The 16,769-nt window shown below is 38.7% G+C and overlaps 1 protein-coding gene across 1 annotated transcript in view; it reads left to right on the forward strand.

Moving 5' to 3' along the window:
* Positions 1-16,769, forward strand: part of Tspan7 (tetraspanin 7) — a 126,266-nt gene that overhangs the window by 35,429 nt on the left and 74,068 nt on the right. The window lies entirely within an intron of this gene.

Consider the following 16,769-nt stretch of genomic DNA (forward strand, 5'->3'; position numbering starts at 1 on the left):
CACTGAAGTCCAACAAGGCAACACCTTCCTGTTTCAGATGTCATAATGTAACAAGTATTCTTTTCACCGCCTCTTTAGTGCCATGTTTCTGCTATTTTTGTTCTTTTTTTGGGGGATTTTGCTGCTTAAAGTGACCTGGAAACACGGTGCTGAAGCTCTGTCCGATGTTCCTAAGGAGAAGGCCATGATGTGCCTTGAAGGAAAAATATATCTATTGATGAGCTTCCTTCTTACATAAGTGATAGTGAAGTTGACCATAAGTTAATGTTCAGGAATCAACAATATTAAATAAGGTGTGTATGAACAGAAACACACATATAACAAAGTCAGTTATTGATCACTTCACAAAAACGTGACCAAAGCTCATAGGAACCTAATCTAAATTTTCCCTAGGAGCAGAGGTTCAGTATTTGTTAATTCAGTGTTTGTGGTGACTTTAAAGAACTTGACTGCAGCAAATACTGAGAAAGAAGTGCATGTTTAAAAAAATTATTGGATTAAGATTGCAACTGAACATCACTTTCTCTTTTGCAGATGATAGATGAGCTTGTTGGAAGAAAAGTTTAGTTGCACTCTGTAAGCACAATATCAAATAAAGATATCTTATAATTTACAAAAATCATGCTTTAATATTTGGAGCCTTCCTGGGGATTGAAGCAATATTTCAGACAGGCTTTTTTCCTCCTGTGATTAAGGTGGTATTTTGTAGGCACTTGAGACAGATGTACTGCAGTTGCTTTTTTACCACTGGTTTATATGTTAAGCTCATTTTTTGGGGGGGCCTGGGTCTGTGTGTTCTTTTTCAGTCAACTCTGCCACATGAACATCACATGATCCATGTAGCTGCCTCAGTTCATGTTCATATCATGTAGACCTGGGCCCTAGATTAGTGTTCCAACTGCCCTTACCCACAGTTGACCCTCCAGTGTCCATTTTCCAGCATAGTAAATTTGATCCTATCCCTCATCTATGTGCAATCTCTAAGTAACTCCCTCAGATAAAGTTGCTTTGAGATAAAGTTCAAGACATCCTGAGATTTGACCTGAAACTTACTTGCCACTGTGCCTGGACACCTCTGACTGCTTGATAATCTCTTCCACATGTATGCCTTTGATCTGTCCCTCTGCTTAATACACCCTCTTTTCTTCATCTACCAGGAAGTATCCTCCTGAGCTAAGACTTTGTAAATTATCTCTTGTAATGCTGTAGATTTATTATTATTATTATTATTATTATTATTATTATTATTATTATTAACTACTCTCCATTAGGCAGTGAGAGCTCTGAGGGAGAGGAATGGTTTTGTCCATCTTGGTGTCATGATTGTCATGTATCTTGTATAGGAGTATGGGTCTGGCCATGAGGTCACTGGAAATGATGAATAAATGAAAAGTTAGGGGTGAGTCTAATCTGATTATTTTAAAAAAAATTTTTTTTAGACATTTATTTATTTATTTAATGTGGTGCTGAGAATCAAACCCAGTGCCTCACGTGCCAGGCAAGTGCTCTACCACTGAGCCACAACCCCAGCCCCTGACTAGTGTTTTTTTTTTTATTGTAAACAAATGGGATACATGTTGTTTCTCTATTTGTACATGGAGTAAAGGCATACCATTTGCGTAATCATAAATTTACATAGGGTAATGTTGTTTGATTCATTCTGTTATTTTTTCCCTTCCCCCCACCCCTCCACCCCTCTTTTCCCTCTATACAGTCCTTCCTTCCTCCATTCTTACCACCCTCCTTATCCCTAACCCTAAACCTAACCCTAACCCTAATGCTAACCCCTCCCACCCCCCATTATATGTCCTCATCCGCTTATCAGTGAGATCATTCGTCCTTTAGTTTTTTTGAGATTGGCTTATCTCACTTAGCATGATATTCTCCAATTTCATCCATTTGCCTGCAAATGCCATAATTTTATCATTCTTCATGGCAGAGTAATATTCCATTGTATATATATGCCACAGTTTCTTTATCCATTCATCAACTGAAGGGCATCTAGGTTGGTTCCACAATCTGGCTATGGTGAATTGAGCAGCAGTGAACATTGATGTGGCATGTGGCTGTATCTCTGTAGTATGCTGATTTTAAGTCCTTTGGATATAGGCCAAGGAGTGGGATAGCTGGGTCAAATGGTGGTTCCATTCCAAGTTTTCTGAGGAATCTCCACACTGCTTTCCAGAGTGGCCACACTAATTTGCAACCCCACCAGCAATGTATGAGTGTACCTTTTTCCCCACATCCTCGCCAACACTGACTAGTGTTTTAATGAACTGCTTTGTACCAGCAGCCTGGATCTGCATCACTTGTGATATCACTAATCTTTAAGAAAACTCCGTATAAAACTATGTAATCCTGGAAAATACAAAAAATTAAGGGTGAAGAAATTACTTAGGAAGTAAAGTACAATTAAAACAGTAGCAATCCGTTTTATATGTCTAGTTGTCTTCAAAAAGTAATGCTTATTTAGCATTGTTTTGTGAAGGAGCAAAGAATGTGAAATGAATTAATGCAACAAAGTATTAATCTTGATTTTTAATTCCTGCTTTCATCCATTTACACAATGACTAATGTACAGCAGTAGAAATGAATGAATCATTTAATATACAACACTAAGGATGCATTGTATTAATACAGTAAGTTAAAGAAGGTCCCTCAGGATTGCATGATAGGATTATTTCAAAGATGGGCACATGATTCCTGATAGTGGTTATCTTGGTATAAGGGAGGCAGGGGCAGGGAATGGGGACCATTATAGAGGGAATGTAAGTTATTGTCCGTGTTCTAGTCTCCATGTTAGATAATGGGTTCATGTATGTATGAATATAATAAACACAAATGAACAAGACCATGATAAGTTCATAGTTAATCAAGGATTTTAATTAATATGATTTATCCAATTCTCTGAGCTCTACACTTTAAAAATCCCTATGTCAAGTATTAGGACAGCTTCCATCCTTTGACCCTGTGTTGAAGATTATCTAAGCACATATGTAAAAAATATATTTTTGTAAGGTAAAAAGGGCAACAAAATGACCAAAATATAAAATGTAGTATTAATAGTGAGTTCAAGGACAATAGGCATTATGAAAATGAGAAAGTAATGGGAACACCACACAGATAGCCAGTCTTTTTTGAGTCAATCAAGGCCTGGGAATGTGGAACTGAATTGCAATCAGCTTTAATGGAGTCCCATTTTGTGGTGCTTGTGTTAGCTTGTCCTACATTTTCTTGGCAGCAGGAAGGAAGCAAAGGGCACTATTCAAAGAAAGGCAACTGTGCAAGGCTTGTGAGAAAAATATGCATCCTATTTTTTTCTATGTTGCATGCCACAAAAAGAAAGGCTTGCCTTCCAATTTGTGAGAAATACTCTTCATCTGAAAATGATCTTAATATTTCTCCTAACCACACTCTTTCTCCTGCTCAATTTCTTGTCAATCCTACATTCTCTTTTCTGCTCGAATCCTTGAAATCTCTTTCTAGTAGCAGTTGGTGCAAAACAATGTGCATTTATTTTGGCGGCAGCCTTTTCTAGGGTCCATGCCAGAATGTCTGCCTTCACAATGAGCTAGTTTTAAGGCACTTTAGATTTCAGCTGATTCCCAGTATCAGATGTGAACAGATAAAATTCTCTCTGGGAATAAAATCTGTCTTTATGCAGGAGCTTTAGTTATCCTCTTGGCACAGTCCAGAGAGAGGAATTGAGCATTGTTTGGTTTCCCAAATCATTTAAAAAACTATATCATGAGTGTCTTCCTGTCTCCTTGGTGATATGTGGCCATTTTCTTCTGGAAGAGCTATTCCATATATTTTTAGTAAGAGCAGGAGAGGATGGATATTTGAGTGAGCTGTGTACCCAGCTGGAAGGCCTAAGCATACAAAGGGTCTTAAGTTTCCCTTGATGTTGTTCCCCCCACCCCCCTACTTTTTTTTTTCCTTTTCATAAAGCACAGAAATGGAAGGCCCACTTGTGGAAAGCATCTCACTTAGGGCTTACTGGCTGCCATTCTATTCTTTGGCTCTTTGTTCTGTTTCTTCTGTCAGCAAGAAGTGCATAAGCTCTGCCAACTGTTTGTCACTTCCAGAGACATTAGTCTGTTTTGGTCACGACTGTCCGGCTTAGCCCAGTTAACAGTGAAATCTTACAATTTGATGACCTATAAATAGAAGAACCGAGAGAGTATAAGTTAACTTTGTTTTTATGTTTCCCAGGCCTCGTTTCTCTTGTCTAGTTAGCTAGCAAGAGTCCTAGACTTGTAATTGCACTTGGCATCATGTCAGCATACCTCCCTTTCAGGATCACACACCCAGGGCTTAGAATGGACTGTGACTTTAGGAAAAAGGTTTTTTTGAGATGGCAGTAGTGACATTTTTATTTCTGTCATCTTCCTGGTATAGGTTAATTTGTCCATTTGGAGCCAAACTGTGACCTCATTAATGCCATCATTGAAGAAGCCAGCCAGCTGTGTGCAAGCATTAGATTGAACTATCTGAATCTCCCTTCATGCTAGATTGGGAGAAATCCCATGAGTGGGCCTCTAGGAGGCCAGCTTAAACTTCATCACAACATAGCAGAAGAGTTCCTAGAAGTAATGCACAAGCATTCTTCATGCCTGTGCTTACGTAACATTTGCCAGTGTTCCACTGGCCAAAGCAAGTCACATCACCAATTCCATGTCATTGTCGGGGGAGACTACACAAAGGCTTGGGTATGGGGAGGTGTGACTTATTGGGGGGCCTTAGTGTAATTATCTCCCAGAGTGGAGCATTAAGTTGCTGAAGACTTAAAATGGAAGCAATGCTCTGGTTGCTGGGATGAGGTGTGAAAGCTAAGGACAGGAAAACCACCCTTCTGCATTGATGCGATGAGTGTGATCTGAATAAGAAATCATAGGACAGTCTGGGGAAGGGAATTTTATGAAAAGTGTCTTTAAGTATGAAACCTCATCACTTTTGCATGTTCTTGGGCAGAGAAGGCACCAACGGTAGTGAATAAATGTGAAGATTAATAGATCAGTTTACATAAAAATAAGGAACCTTTACATGTCAGACACCATGAATAAACAAGGAAAACACAAACTGGGAAGATTATTGAAAATAGACAAAAATTAACAAGAAAGACAGAAATGGTAAAGGATCTGAATAGCTGTTTCTCCAAGGCAGATATGCAAAAGGCCAATAAGCACAAGAAAAATATTTAATTTTAAACCTTAGGAAGATGGAAATGAAAATGCAATAAGATACCACTTAATGTTCACTAGAGTGTCTATAATAAAAAAAGACAGTGTTGTGAAGCATGTGCAAAAGTTACAACCCTCATACATTGCGGGTAGCAATATAAACTGGCATTTCCTTAAATGGTAAACATACAGTTACCATATGATCCAGCAATTCCACTCCTAGATATGCACCCAAGAGAACTGAAAACATACTTCAAATATACACTTGTATGTAAATGTTCAGAATAGCATTACTCATAATAGCCCTAAACAACCCAAATATTCATCAGTTAATGACTGGATAAGTAAAATGTGTGTGTGTGTGTGCAAACAATGGACTATTATTTGGCAATTAAAAAGAATGGAGTACTGGCTCATGCTACATAATGGATGAATCTTGAAAATATTCCGAGTTAAAAGGCCAGTCACATAAGGCTCCATATTCTATGATTCCACTTATATAAAACCCCAGAATAGGCAACTCTATAGAGTCAGAAAATAGATTACCATTTGCCTAGCACTGAATAATATGGAGGAATTTGGGAAGAATAACTACAGTGTGTGAGTTTCTTTAATATAGTGTAAAAATATATCATTTTATGCATAACTAATATTTTTAAAAGGAATTCAAAATAGGTTGGTTTCAGGAAATTCAGTGATAAATGGAGATTAAAATTGAAAAGCATCAGGACCTAGCCCAACTGGAAGTGCCAGAGGGAGGAAGTTAGAAAATGTCTTAAGACAAGGTATTAATTGACTTTGATCTTGGGACCTAGAAGAACCAGAGTTGCAGCCTTTTTCAATGTATTAGGTCATATTTTTTAGAATAGTAGCTGATGTGGTTAAGTGTAATCTCTTGGTCCTGGAATCCTGAATCCTAAGTCTGTAATACCTGCACATGATTAATGCAACCAAAGACATCTGTCCTCATATTTCTGCCTCACTGGAAGCTATTACTGTGACTTTCCTGCACCTCAAGAAGATGCACCTAAATTGGAGCTTGGACACTTTTTCCCCAGTGGCAGCATTTTTAAATGATTAGATTTCTTTACGATGTCAGTTTTATTGTAAATCTATTGTGATTAGGCATTTAAGATCATTCATAACATTGTTTATATGAGGAAATGTGTCCCAGTTTTAAACAAATGATTTAGAAGTGATCTTTTAGAAACCCAGCATTTTTTGTGAGACAGAACTGCCTACATTTCAGAGCTCCTCTCTGAATTTTGGTGTGCATGTAGAGGAGGACAGCCTGAGAAAATAAGATAAGAGGCCCCAGTTCTTTTTTTAGATTAATACATTGTCAAATTGCTATTCTAGCATATGCTGCTCCGATTTTCTGGGAGCTAATGTAGAAGTCTGCACTTTAGCTTGTTAGATATGATTTGCATGCAGTTGACATACCAGAACTCCCTTGTATGATGAATTTCATTAATCTAGTGACTTGTAAAAAGAGCTTGAATTAAACGCTTCTTCATGCTCCAGAGACTGCATTGGGCTGCTCTGTATTGGTTTCCAGAGTTTCTCCAAGTGTAGTGATGTAAAAACGAAAAGACAGCTAGGAATGCAAGATAATCCAGAGGCCTGTGGGTATAACATTGCAGATGTTGAAACAGGGAAAAATAATATAGCTTTATTTAGATGTCTCATTTAGTATAACTATTTTTTTCTCTCTTCCTTCATAAGACAATCATACCCTCAGTTTCTCTATAATAGTGGTTCATACTTAGGTAAGTTTCAGGCATCTGTAAATCAAGTAACATGCAGAGACCTAGACCCCAAACTCAGAGTTTCAGATTCAGTAGGCTAGTGGTGGGGCCAGAGAATCTGCATTTTCAACAAACACCCAAGCGATCAATGCTGCCATTGCTAGACCAGCTCCCCTCCTTTTAGTAGCATTCATCTAGAACATTTGGAAAGCCATTTTCAATTCTAATGTACCTTAATTCTGTGATTTCATGTTTGGATATCTGAGGTATATACATGGGACCAAAAAATGAGCACTGATCATTGAACTTGCTCAGCCATCTTTAGGACACATTTTCTTTCTGGCCCTGCAGAAAACAAAACATGGCCATTCGTACTATGTGCAGAATCTGGGCTCTGGTCTAATTTTAGGCTTGAGGAACAACAACAAGGTGTGAAAGAGGAGAAGCCAATCTGAATTGGAATTAAGATAAGTGAATTTTTTTTTTTTTGGTACAGGGGGATTGAACTCAGGGGTGCTTTACCGCTGAGCCACATCCCCAGCCCTTTTTATTTAGAGACGGGGTCTCACTCAGTTGCTGAGGCTGGCTTGGAACTTGCAGTCCTCCTGCCTCAGGCTCCGAGTTGCTGAGATTACAGGTGTGCATCACCATGCCCAGCATCAAGTGAATTTTGAGTAGCTTTGAAGTTGTACATTTTTGCTTTTGGGGCATTACCCAACTCTGGAATCCTCTGAATCTTTCCTACCTTACCTTGGCCTCTCATGGGGAAGGATCCCAGTCTTTCAGAAATATGGGAGAATTGGATAAATAAAGCAAAAGGGAAGGAGATGGCGAGTGCTGAGAGTTGTAGTCTAGTAAAAAGGGCCACCGAGCTGTTAGTTCCTTTAAACATTTGTTTCCTTTAGGCTGTTTGCGCTTCCTGTTCCTGTTTGAGTTCTTGAGATGCCATTTAAGGAGAACAAAGTGAAGTAACTGAACTGTCAATTTTTACCAAGGGTCCTGACAATCTAATGTTCCAAAACATTTGACTGCTGACCACCCCTATGGCAGAATACAGGATAGGCAACCCTCACTTAAGAGGATGGTATATGATTTTAAAATGCTGAATGTCATTGCTTTTATTTTCTGGCCATATCTTAGTGGAGCAGAGCTATGTGGGCACTTTCTCAGGTGCCATTTCTGAAGCTTGTTGGAGATAATTCTTGAGAAATATTAAACATTAAAAAATGGTCTGCTCTGCCTCTTTATTATTATATATTATCTATTTGATATGTATTCATTACATTTAATTTTTACTTCATATTTTATTCATTCCCTTGTATTATGACAGCCACACATAATCGAATAATCAGAAATTCCTGGCCCAAAGAAAAATTCTCCCAATTCCATTCATTAGAGATAACTTTCTTTAACATGTTTTGAATTTTCTTTCTTTCTTTCTTTCTCTCTTTCTTTCTTTCTTTTTCTTTCTTTCTTTCTTTCTTTCTTTCTTTCTTTCTTTCTTTCTCTTTCTTTCTTTCTCTCTTTCTTTCTTTCTTTCTTCTTTCTTTCTTTCTTTCTTTCTTTCTTTCTTTCTTTCTTTTTCTTTCCTTCCTTCCTTCCTTCTCTTTTTTTCTTTCTTTTTCTTTCCTTCCTTCCTTCCTTCTCTTTTTTTCTTTCTTTCTTTCCTCCTCCTTCTTCTTCTCCTCCTCCTCCTCCCTCTCCCCTTTCTACTGGGGATTGAACCCAAGGGCACTTGGGTTTAAAGAAATACTGCATGCCAAGCCCCCTTTTTATATATATAGTTTTTACTTAGGAACAGGGTCTCGCTAAGTTACTTAGGGCCTCGTTAGGTTGCTGAGGCTGGCTTTGAACTTGAGATTCTCCTGCCTGTGCCTCCCTAGTCTCTGGGATCACAGGTGTACACCACTGCCCCCGGCTATTTATTTGTTTCTTAATTAACTTTTTTAAAAAAGCATTTTGCCATACATCATTCTGTATATTTTCCTAATGCTTAGTATCCTTATTTTCTACAAAAATGGACTCCTGCTATCTGAACAGCCTAATCACCTTTTCCTGATAATAATATTGCAGACACATTTTCATTTCTCTCAGTACATTGCTATGATCCAAGTCTACATTGTATGAATACACCTGCATGATATTCTTGTTCTTTATTTTGCCATTGAGCCCTGTTGTGATGACCTATCCTGCATGTGCATTTTTTAAAATATGTATTTTTAAAATATATTTGTTGATAGACCTTTATTTTAATCACTTATTTATATGTGGTGCTGAGAATCGAACCCAGTGCCTCATACATGCTAGGCAAGTGCTCTACCACTGAGCCATAACCCCAGCCCCTGCATGTGCATGTTTACAGGAGTGTCTAGTCACCTCCCAAGGGTAACTCCTTAGATGCTGAATCCTGGGTTCAAGTATGGATACAATGTAAATGCTTTTGATGCCCAGTGCTACATTGCCCATAGAGAAGTGGGCCTGTTCACATACTCTCTCAACAATGTCTGATTAGCAATCTGTGTTTGAAAACAAGTTGCTATTTTTTTTAAAAAAGCAACTTCATAGTGTTAGAGAATTTAAGTGTTATTTTTTGAATGAAAGCATTAGCAAGCTGAATGTATTTGAAATGTTGCTGGTGAATATTGTTTGGAGCTGTCTGTCTTCACACAACCCTCCTGCAACATTTTTGCACTGCCTGGATAATGAACCAGTTCTATTATTAGTGGAAGATAGTGGGAGAGACTACAAAATGTTTATCATCGGCTTTCCTCTGTGTTTAGAACTACATGTATAAAAATATTTTTCCTCAAATACTATTTTATATTTATCTGTGTAGTTGAAAAGCATATGCAGCCAAATATCTGTTCACACATCCATTTCAAGACTGCATTCAGTTTTGATCTCCAACTTTGATACCGTTTAGAATTAATGGATTTCTGTGCATGGTTCTTGGCATGCAGTATTTCTTTAAAAAGAAAAAAAAGTAAAAAAAAAATTCAGGGACCTCTCTTTCCTACAAGGGCACAGAGAGCCCTTTGGAAAAAAGAAAACACTCCTTTATTTTCTCAGCGAGGTAGTGGCATATACCTTTGAAAATAAAATTTTAGAATTCTAAAGCTGTTCTTGACAATTCCTGCAAATACAGTGCTTAGATTTCACACCAGGTTATTAATGGAGACATGGAAGTCTAAAATGATGAAGAAAAGGGTGGATGCAGCAAAAAAGAATGTTGCTATGTTATGTTAAATTTCCCTGTTGGATCTCAAAAAATGTGCCTTTTGCTAAAGCTAAAGTTCCACTATCAAAATAAGAAGTACTACAAAATGTCTGAGGGATTCTTATTCCCCAAACGTGCTTTTGGCATCCCAAAATTTTGTCTGATTTTCATTTATTCTTTAGTTAATTCAGTGCCAGTGCCAGTGTGTGTGTGTGTGTGTGTGTGTGTGTATGTGTGTGTGTGTGTTTTGTGGTGCTGGGGATTGAACCCAGGGCCTTGTGCATGCGAGGCAGGCACTCTACCAACTGAGCTATATCCCCAGCCCTCCAGTGTATTTTTTATAGTTTCTCTTTAGGTCTTGACAGAAACTGATAGTCGACTATTTAGTAAATATTTCTTTTTTCTGTTTTTGGTCCATGGGATTGAACCCAGGGGCACTTAGCTACTGAGCCACATCCCCAGCCCTTTTTATTTTCTGTTTTGAGACAGGGTCTCACTGAGTTGCTTAGGGCCTTGCTAAATTGCTGAGGCTGGTTTTGAACTTGTGATCCTCCAGCCTCAGCTTCCCAAGCTACTGAGATAACAGGCGTGCATCACCCTGCCCAGATATTTAATAAACATTTCTAATGCATCTTGTAGGCATTTTATAAATTTCAACTAATACCACTATTCTGTGAGGTATCTTCACAGATGCTTCACAGATGAGGAAGCAGAGGCACAGGGCAGCTGTAGAGATTGCCTGAGATCATTCAGCCAGTGGGTGACAAAGCTGGTAGTCCAGCTCAGGCAGTCTGACTGGAAATTCAGTGCTCTTAATCACTTTGCTGTGCTGTGTGGCGTATACACATGATGGTTTTTAGGAAATGTTAGTTTATATTTTTGACCAGAGGAAACTACTCACCATTATTATTCTCCAATAAACCATAGGTCTCATGCTTCAATGCACATGAGAATCAGCTAGCTGGGCAGCTTTTAAAAACAACCTATGCTTTACCCCTGACCTGATAAATCATTCTGGGGAGGTGGGATCCAGGCCCCAGTAGTCCTCCCCAGGTGATTCCAGTGACAGCCAGGGTTGAGAAGCTCTTGATTTGGGAGCCTTTTGACAAAAGAACAGTCTTCAAGTGGAGACAGTTTAGGTTTGGGAAAAATTACTCCTTCTCAAGATTCTGGTTCTGATGATATTTTAGAAAAGTCAGGATGTGAATCCATTCATATCAAAATACATTAGCTAGCTTTATTACTTGGCTTAGTGGAATCTGATGCTTGTACTGAAACCAGTGCCCAGTTAGTTTGGACTCTCTGCACCTGAACTTGGTGGTGAATCTGAAAAGAGGTAAGAGGACATCGGTGGTGGGGGGGGGGGGGGCAGGCAGGCCATGTTTCAGCCAGATGGCCGAACAGTGTGAGACTTGGGCTGTGGTATCCTGAGTTCTCTGTGAATGCTGTAGAATTGTTCATTTCTTTCTTTGACCACAAAAGGGAAGCATTCAGCACATGAGAATTTGGAAAGAATTTTTTTGTTGGAGTGACTTAATGAAATGGAATAGCAAAATGCCTTTCAAAAAAAGTGACTCTTAGATGTGATGGTATGAGCAGAGCATTTGTAGCTTTTAAGGAAATATACCAAACATGGATCAGTAGTTAATGATAAACATTTTTACTGCTTCATCTGAATCATGCTGAGAAAGTGAATCTGTTGTTTGGGGAATTTGTTTTGAAATTGCCAGTTTGTTCAAACAAGACTAAATCCTGTTGGGGAAATGGCAAGAGCAATGTCTTCAGACTAGAAGCTGGTTTCTCTCTGAAGCCTGTCAGCTTGCAGGAATCCCACTGGCTGAGGGGCACTAGGGCATTTCTCATTATGGCTGTACATGAAAGCTAATTACAGAGGGGCCTGTTTCTGTTTGTTCCTGCCATAAAGTGTCTCCTAGAATTGCGTTTCTGTCACTGCTGTTTTGGGGCACATAAAAAGATTGCGATGATGGGAACAGACTTTGTCTACTGCTGTTTTGGGGGACAACAGAGACAAATGGTACAGATTGCTGTATCATGTGTAATATAATCTACGATCCAAATTGTTTTTTTAAAATTGCAAAATGTATCCTAAACACAAAAGAATATTTAGTAGATATAGGCATTGCATAAAGAATAATAAAACATACCCCTGAGCTCACCCCACAGTTTAAGAAATGGAGTGACTGCAATTCCTTAAAGGTCCTCCCCTGTTTCCTTGTCCAATTGCATTAAGACTCCCTCCTTCCACAGGTAACCACTACTCTGACTTGTGTTCCTCAATTTATTACTTTTATTTTTAGCATACCCCAAACAATGTATTTTCTGGTTTTGAAAACAGAGAAGCCAGCACAAATATAGATCGCTGTGTAGGGAAAGGGAGAGATAACGCCTGTTGGATGAAGGTCTTTGGTGGAGAAATCTGATGTCAGCATCCCCGAGCTTATTGTGGTGAAATTGGTGGGTAAACCATGAGTGAATCAAGGAGAAAATGGGGCTCCCCTCAATCAAGAACATTTGGCATCTGTAGAGTGGGCCAGGTACTGAGTGTCCAGCAGGAATGCAGTCGGGGACACAGTCCACTCTGCATTTCCTCCTCTTCAGCTCATTGAAGAGCCTCTAGGTCTCCAGAGTAGGTCAAAGCAGAACATTGCAGTGGAAGGAAATAACAGTCCTCTGCTGGTCCAGACAGCAGAGAAGAGCAGAAATCTCATCCATTTTCTGTTGGAGTGACTTAATGAAGTGGAATAGCAAAATGCCTTGGCCAGAAACAGCAGAACGTAAGAATCTGGATCCAGCTCACCTGCTCAAATTTAATAGAAGCTGTGCAGTGACAGTCGTCTACATATCCTTTTCTTGATTCACCTTGCTCCAATCTTGACTGCTTGCCCTACTTTTGGTGCACATTGACCATTCTGAGACCATCCTTCACTCTTGTCTAGAGCTTCTCTTCCTTCTGTGTCATGTCTTCTTCTTTGCTTATTTTGCTGGAACTTGTCCTCCAGTAACTTTGTGCAAAGGGGTACATGAAGTACATTTTTTGAGGTCTTACATGCCTGAAAATGTCTATGTTATCATTACTCGATGAGAATTTGGGAATAGAATTCCAACTTCTAAAGCAGAAATCTGGGTCCAGGTTACATAACTCAGTGGTATAGCATGCGCTTAGCATGCACAAGGCCTCAGATTCAATCTAGGTATAAATATATAAATTTATATGAATTATAAATAAATAAATTAGAAATCAAAGTTCTAAAGGAAAATTAATGCTTTGCTTTGTTGTCTTCTAGTTCTCCTATTGCCATGGAAAAGGGTAAAGCTGTTTTGATTCCTGATAGGCTACTTATGACCTGGTATCATTTTTCTCTCTACAAGCATTTAAAGTCTCTTTGTCCCCAGGGATCTGAAATGTCACACTAATGGACCATGGCATGGGTTTGTTTTCATCTACTGTGCTGGATGTTCTCTGACATACTATGTACTATTTCATTCTGACACCTTAATTTTCTTGAATTATTTCTTTTTAACTCCATTTTTCTCTTTTCATTCTGCAGTGAACATCCAGGAGCTGGAATCTCTGAAGCAGTTTTTATGATTTCCTATTTTTCCCCCTATTTATAATCTCTTTGTCTTTACTCTAATTTTGGGTAATATCTTCTAACACTTCTATTGCTTTCTATTTCTCTATATTTTTCAATTCCCCAAAGTTTTTTTTGACTTTTTAATTTTATGTTTCTTTTTAAAGGTCATTTTATTATTTCATGGATGCAGCATCTGATCTGTCCAAGAATATCATTGATATATATTTGCTTATTTTTTTCTCCTAGCTGTGGAGTCTCTGTTCCAAGTTGCTCTTTTGTTTGCTTGTTTTGATCTGTCTTCCTTGGCAGAGGCTTTTCTCAGATGTCTGGTAATCCTTGGTTGCTTGGGAACTAGAAAGCTGCTATGAAGCACTCACTAAGCAGGTGGGTGGAACTTGTCTAATTTGCTCACTCTAAGGTGATCTGGGTTGGACATTTATTGGAAAACCCCAATGTCAGTTGCTTTAGGTCTTTCACCTTTGATACCTTAGGTGCCCTAGAGAAGATTTCTACTTTCCTATTGGGAAGGGTAGGCCTGGTGTCCAGTGTGGGGGAAGAGGACTGGGGATGTATCTCTGCATTCAGGGATTGGCATGCATCTGGTTACTTAATGTCCCTGTTTTCAGTAAGACCCAGAACATTTGTTTTAAGACCCAGATGTTTTTCAGAGTGGGGAAGGGGCAGCCCCTCAGTGGAATGGAATGGGGTGCTGAATGTAACCAGCTTCCCAAACAGCTTCCTTTCCAACCTTTGTACTTCCCCTTTCCCTTTGCCCCAGTTCCCCTAGGAGCCAGGGGCCCACTTTCAGCTGTCCTCTCTGTCCATTTGTGATCATTTTTCCCCTTGTCTGTTGAGCTGGCTGCCACTGATTTGCCTACTTCACAGCTTCTCATACTGAAATGCTGTTGTATCCCTCCTGTTCTCCTAGGCTTGTTTTTTTTTTTTTAATTCCTCTAAGTGGTCTTCGTGGGGTTTCAAGAGAGTGAAGTTGGATGCCTATGTTTTATCCATCCTAGAGGCTGGAATTATTTTTTCTTTTTTTTACATGATTTAACTCAGTACCTTTTTAAGTATTCAAAGCTGGAAGCTTCTGAGCATTCATGTAACACCTTTGTGCCAGGTACTGTTCAAACCTTTGCATGGCTAGAGATGCAAGTAGGAATAGATGTTATACTTAGTTTACAAAAGACAAAATGGAAACTCAGATTAAGCAGTGCTCCCAAGGTCACTGCTAAAAAGTGGCAATGCTGGGATCTGAATGCAGTCCAAGATCTAGGTTTGGAAACTCTGTGAAAGTTTTTAGTAAGTCTAGCTTTCCTTGTACCAGGGTTTGATTTAAAAAAAAAAGCCTGTGAATCCTATCAGGGTCTCTAAGAGTTAATTGGACTTTGAAGGAGAAAACTATCCTGACATGTATTGAGTTGAGCAACCTTGCTTGGGCCTTTAAAGAGCAAATGGGGCACCCGCAAAGCATGAGAAGCACCTGCTTTCCCCAGCTGCTCAGACTCTTTCCTCCCTGCTAGTCTGTGTCTGAAGGTCATTCATGGTCAATGTTGTGCTGTCTGTCTAGAGAACAAAGCATGCATGGTTTTCTGGCCCACCCAGTAGAATGTGTGTCCTATGAGTGAGACCGTGCTATAATGAAGGACTGATTTTCTATGTGGCTATGAGGCTAGGTAACTCATTACATATTCAATGTCATGAGCATCAGCCTCTTAATTCCCTATTGAGACTTTTGCTTTTTTTCTGCAGCAGTATGAAGCCGTTGATCTGCAAAATGAATATGGCCATAAACGGGAGCTTTAGAGTCTTCATACATTTAATTATTTGCTTCTATTAATTTTGCAAATCTTTGTCAAATCATTTTTTTCATACTCAATTAGGCATCAAAAATGTTTGTTTCATTTTATTTAAATGTTCCAGCACTAAAGAACTGTCTATAGCTTTGAGTATGGGCTGGGTAGTTTCTAGTATTAGAGTATTAGAAATATTGATAAACAATGCAATTTTCTCCTGAGTACTGAGAGTGTTATTCTTAGAACAGGTTTCAGCTTCAGTGAGCTTTCTATGCATGGCTGCTTAGTTGTTAAGAATAAGAGTCTGTTTATAATCCTTCTCATAACTCTAGCTAGCCATTTGCTTAGAAGAATATAAAATAAAATGCTAACAAATAGTTGAAAATAAGGTTTTTATGCCAAGTATTATCAACCTGCCTCTGCCTGTGAATCCTTGAATTGAGCTTGGGTTCCATTTTAATATAACATTTTGAACCAAATTATTTTTAGTCTCTATAGAGAAAGCCTTTTCATTTAAAGGGATTAAGAGCACTGGACCAATTTCAACCACTTTAAAATGCACATTTGGGGCCTTTTTACATTCCCTCAAGTTCTAAAGAAAAGAGCATTATAAGGACACTCGGTAGACTGCTTTGCTATATTGACTTTCAGATTTAACTAGACTTTTTACCTAGGGGAGAAAATGATGGGGAACATATGCCTTGAGTATTTTATTTGAGAGAAATCAAATGCTTGACCTTGTATTTTAATTTGTTTTCAACATTTCTTCATCATGGGGATATCTTCTCTTCCATTCTTACCAAAGAAAAAAATTTAAGTTTCTCATATCAGAAAAATATAATTTTGAATACCAGAGAAATTCACAGGCCCTTGTGAATGCAGACCTATAATGTTGAGGTCACCATGACTTCAGAACTTCTACAAGAGAGTGTCTACTAGATTTGGAGTTCGATTCAGGTTTTAATTCTGCTTCCATCTTGTATTCTTTTTTTTTTTTTTTTTTTTTTGCAGTGCTGGGGATCGAACCCAAGGCCTTGTGCTTGCAAGGCATGCACTCTACCAACTGAGCTATCTCCCCAGCCCCTCCCATCTTGTATTCTTAAGGAGATTTTTTTTTCACTTCTCTGGGCCTGTTTTTATATCATCAAATGAGGCTCATTCAGTTTGCTCGGTTATTGTAAGGTTTAGAGAGAATGTACAGTGGGCCTGCTGGAGCAGCTGGTGTGTAA

Source organism: Sciurus carolinensis, chromosome X, assembly GCF_902686445.1.
Source record: "Sciurus carolinensis chromosome X, mSciCar1.2, whole genome shotgun sequence".
NCBI classification, from domain to species: Eukaryota; Metazoa; Chordata; class Mammalia; order Rodentia; family Sciuridae; genus Sciurus; species Sciurus carolinensis.